Genomic DNA, 5391 nt, shown 5'->3' with positions numbered 1-5391 from the left:
CCTCTCCTCTCCTCTCCTCTCCTCTCCTCTCCTCTCCCTCTTCTTCTCCTCCTTTCTTTTATTTTTTCTGCTTGTACAATGAGATCCTTTATTCCAGGCAGGCACAATTATGTGAATTGCTTCCTGGTTACCTTTGGGCCAACCTGTCCTCCTTTTCTATGTGCACTGTGGTTTGCCTGACAGAATGGTTCAGGCATTTTGCTTTCTATTGTCATATTCTCTTGTGTCAAGAATATGGCTCAATCTGACCAATTAGAAAAATCTAGTTTAGTGAGAATCTTGTCCGGAGCCCTGTGAAATAAGGCTTGCTTTTGTTAAAGGAATGGATTAATGTAACAGTTTCACATATAACACACTTTTCCCAACCTGGATAGGACTTGTGTGGACTGCAGTGTAGCAGCTATATGTGCTAAAAACAAACAAAGACTTAACAGGTGTAAAGCATGCAAAGTTACTAATGTGAAAATATACATGATTCCAGGTTCCTGTCAGTGCTATTTATCTTATGAACTCAGGATGGAGAAGTCTGATTATATATCTACCACTCAACTAGTAACCAATGCTAAGGACTGGTTAAGTAAAACTGTGAACAACATTGCAATTCAAAGTATCGTCACCCTGCCAAACTGCAAAACTTTTGGCAAGAGCAACTTAAGGACAGAAAGGTTAATTTCTACTTTGTTTGATGATGGTAGCTTTTGTGATAGAAAGTTTATTAGCAATAGCATAGGCTTCCTGGTCACATTGTTTCTGATGTAAGCAAGCAGAGAGAAGTGAACACTGGTGTTTAGAGAAATTTTAGCTTTCTATTAAAAAAAAATCACACTATTTTAAGCTATAAAAGTCAAGGGTATGTATTATACTAGACATTTTATAACATTTTATGACAGTTGACTCGAGGTAACTCATGAGTAAATTCTAAATGTTTAACCTATAGTTAATTTTGTTTCAATATTATTGATTTATGTATATCAGTGTTTTGTCTACATGTATGTCTGTACATCATAGATTTGTAATGTCTATGGAGGCAGAAGAGGCTATTAGATCCTCAAGAATGTGAGTTATAGGTGGTCGTGTGCAGCCTTATGGGTGCTGGAAATCAAGCTCAGGTCCTCTGGAAGAGCAGCTCACAGTGCTCTTAGGTACTAAATCATTTCCACTAGCCACATCCTACACTGTCACAAAGTCCCCTACCTGCCAAGGCTCAAGTTAAGAGTGACTTATTCCTTGTTCTTCAGAATACAAAATTTTTGCTGATCAAAAGGCTACTTTTCTCCAGACTCTATCCAGTCTACTCCATTTATTCTCTAATTTAGTCCTCATTGTATACCTCTGTTAGAAACCTGTTGTGGATAGCCCTGGGGCTAATTATATTTGATGCTAATTCTGTTCTCCTGTGAGGGATTGAGAACAAGGAATGAGTCAGCACTCAGGTGACTGCCTTTAAATCTGCTACCCACCTTCATTTGTAAAATAAAGGAAAGCTGATGATTAGGCAGTTAAAGGGAAGGTGGAGCAGAAGGTGGGGAGAGAGAAGAAGGAGAAAATGGAAGAGGAGGAAGGAAGAGGAGGAAGAAGAAGAAAAGCAGAGCAGAACCACACGCCTGGAGAAACCACAAGTTCTAAGGGGTCTCAGAGATGTGGAAGATGGTAATGTAGCGGTAGATCGGCCCAATCTAGTCACACAGCATGTATTCATATTGACTGTGTTTTGTTTTCATTGCCAAGGCATATTTTGATTGGAGATTTACCACAACAGAAACCGGTGTTGAAAATGAAGATGCAGCTATAGTAAGAGAAGATGAAAATTAGTGAATGAATGTGTTAGAAATTTTCTTTTTTAATTTTCACTGTGAATATGTTTGCTTTTCAGGTAAATATTTTTACATGTAAAAACATTTTTTTTCAAGTTTACACTTTCATATTTTCTTAGTTACTTTTCTATTGCTCCAAAGAGATACCATGGCCAGAGCAACTTACAAAAGAAAGCATTTCATTTGGATTTCAAAGTTTCAGAGGGTATTAGCTTCTGTGACCATGATGGGAAGAATATAGCAGCAGACAGGAAGGCATGATGCTGGAATAGTAGTTGAGGGCTTATATCTGATTTGCAAGCATGAGAGACAGAGACAGTCAGAGACAGAGACCAGCTACAAGCTTTTGAAATCTCAAAGTCCACTCCAAGTCGCTTACCCCCTTTAACAAGGCCATACTCCTAACCCTTCTCACATATTTGAGGACCAAACATTCAAATATTTGTGTTTAAGGGGGCATTTTCATTCATATCAAAACACACACACACACACACAAGTTTTTCCACAATTTTTTGGAAACAAAATTTGATATTACAACATGATTTTTCAGAGACTTTTCTACCAAATCAACCACTTCTTTTTCCACCTCTGAAACCCTATTTGTCCTCTTGGCTAATCTCTTATGTTACCACTTGAGAGCAGAGGCAACTGACTTTTTCAGTAGACATAAAGAGTCAGGTTCAGCTTGAGTCCCTTCTTCTGGCTGGTCCAGATTGCTGATGCTTTCCTATTGTGACATTTGGATAGGTAGTCTATCTTGTTTCTTTCCATCACCCATTCTCATGACCTATTGACAGTAATTGTAGTGTCTCAGCTGTAACATTGTCTGAGTAACTGTGGTAAAATGATCTATAAATGTAAGATTAAACATTGTGATCTAAACAAAGTGGATGGAAAATTACTCCACCTATTGAAGACAAAACATGTGGAATTATTGCAAACAAGACTAAGTGTAAACACAGCCATCAGAATTTATGGAACCCTTTCTTAAAACCTGGATGAGTTAGCTACAGAATTCAAACTTAGCAGTAAGTGCATTTTTTTTTTTAAAAACCAAGTTTCAAAAGTTATTTTTGTAGTGTGCCTTCTCCCATGGATGCTAGTTCCTTACTTCTCTGCCTGCCTCAGCACTTTAGGATCTGAGTAGGGCAAGACAGAGATTGTCTTCTATTCTGTAAAAGGTAGTCATTAAAAAGGCTTTAGCTTTTCCATTTTTAAAAGATTTTAAAAGGCCATCAAAAGAGTTGCATGAATATGGAAAAATTAAAGATAAGAGAAATGACCATTTATTTTTTTAAGCTACAAAACCAATTATAGAATTTGTCCACTAAAGAGGCTTTGATGGACCTTGTCTTTTTGTCCTTTTAATTTTTTTTTCAATATTTCATTTTCTTAAGTTGACTTGTACTTTTGATCCAGATACATTTAAAATAAATGGAAGCAAAGTCCTATTTTTAAAGGACCCAAGTGCCCAGCATGCTTTTGTGGGTTAGGGTCCTATGTACTTAACACTGGGATGTTAAAATAAAATGTGAATAGTGACAGTGGTCATCAGTGCATAAATCAGTGTCTTGTACAAGCCAATGTCTCCATGTACCATGCAAGGCCTGTTTTACTCAATGGCATTTAGCTGAAAATAGGAAGTGAATTCGCTTTAAGGACTTATTTTGGTTTGTAAATTATTTTCATTTTATTTTATTTTATTTTATTTTATTTTATTTTATTTTTGATGCAGAAGTGTCCAGACCATGTTAGTCAAAGAAATAGAGAAAATGAAAAACTAGGAAATAAACCCCTAACCTTATTCCATAGCCAGTTGCTTGATAAGCCACACCATTCCCATGATATTTTAAGTAGAGCTTAAATCTGTTCTTTGTATTTGTTCTTCAGGAGTAATCTCCAATTTGACATCCATGTTGCTATAGATCAGTCTAGCTGTGACATAGACTATGCAAAATGAGTAAAGAATGAGGAAAAAAATATCAGATTGGCCCAAAAGACCGATTCAACTTATTCTCTTCTCACAAACATTGGATAGCTTTTAAGATTACATCATAATAATAATAATAATAGCCCTACATTAATGAAAAATTAAGTTTGATGTCTTCCTTATACAGAAGTAACACCATTTCAGTTTAAAGTAGAATGATGAGCAGAAATAATTCTGCATCCCAGGAGCTCACACTTGCTTCATTGGAGGGGAAAGGAAACGGCTGTCAACAGTCAAGGTCAGAACTAGGCCTGAGGAATAGATTTCTCTCCTGATGTTTTCCTTTTACCAGTTGAGTCTCTCTGTAATAGTCTCCATAATTTAAAAAAGAATCATCTTTGATGAGAGGTGACAGCTATACTTACCTATGGATGTAAGCATAAGTACCTGGAATAGAGTTAGAAATATATTGGTTTAGGAACAATGACAATAGTAAGTTCTCTAAGGTCTGTGACCTCTATTGGCACAAGTAACTGGCTAGGTTTACAGTACCAGCATGAATTCCCACTATTGAGTAGACCTTAAGTCCAATTAGCTATTGCCCTTCCCCTCCCTCAATAAAGTTTAAAAATACCTTGTGGGCCATGAACCTTGTGGGCTCACAGGCTTTATAGACGAGTGGGAGTACTGATAGCTCACATCTAGAGGCAGATTCATAGAACTTTCTAATAGGAGGAGACCAAGCTTTCAGGGATGAGGTTGACAGATCAGTTCTAGTTTAATTCCTACAAGTTCCATGTCAGAAGTGTGCGATGGGTTTAGCAATAGTTCTGGGAGTCTACCAAGGGAAATGACACTAGCTAGATCATCTTGGGAACTTGACTCTCAAAACCAGAATCTTAAATGAGGTTTCTCATGTCGGGCATTGGGATTTCTGCTTAATCTATGTCTGCTTTGGTTAAAGTTTGTCCTCAAACGGTATGATGTAACTCTTTAAGATAGAATATTAAAATATTCATTTTGTATTTTAAGTAAGCTTATAAAATAAAGTTTGCACATTCCTATTTAAGTCAACCTTAGTGTTATGTCTCCTTCTTGTTTTTCCTCTCTTTTCATGTTCTCTCCCTTCTCCCCAGCAGAAGTCTCCATCCTCATTTTCCATTTTCTTTTTTCATAATACCTGTGTCCGCCTATCCCTCTCTCAACACCCACCCCATTCCCTAATTACTTCTTTCTACTTTTCTGGATTCTGTGCTTGCTTTAGGTCATATATTAAAAAAAAAAAAGTGTCTGGGTTTCATGACGGTAAACATGGAATGGATGTTTACAATCCATGGATGCATCCCAAGGTGGGGCAGTCTCTGGATGGCCTTTCCTTCAGTCTCTGCTCTACATTTTGTCTCTGTATTTGCTCCTGTGAGTATTTTGAAGTGCATCCTGAAAGGAGCCTCATATAGCCATGTCCTGAGAGGCTCTACCAGAGCCTGACAAATACAGAGGCAGATGCTTGTGAAGAAGTATTAAAAAAGTATAGCAAAGTAAAAACAAAATTCGAGGCTTTTGGGCCCAGGCTTGGGAGTGTAGCCTTTGTGGCTTAGTGCTCCAGGTACTGGTCATAAAACAGATAGCGACATTCCTTCCTCCACC

The sequence above is a fragment of the Mus caroli genome, chromosome 2, assembly GCF_900094665.2.
Source record: "Mus caroli chromosome 2, CAROLI_EIJ_v1.1, whole genome shotgun sequence".
Lineage (NCBI taxonomy): Eukaryota > Metazoa > Chordata > Mammalia > Rodentia > Muridae > Mus > Mus caroli.
The sequence above is the reverse complement of the archived record's forward strand: the minus strand, read 5'-3'. Positions refer to the sequence as shown.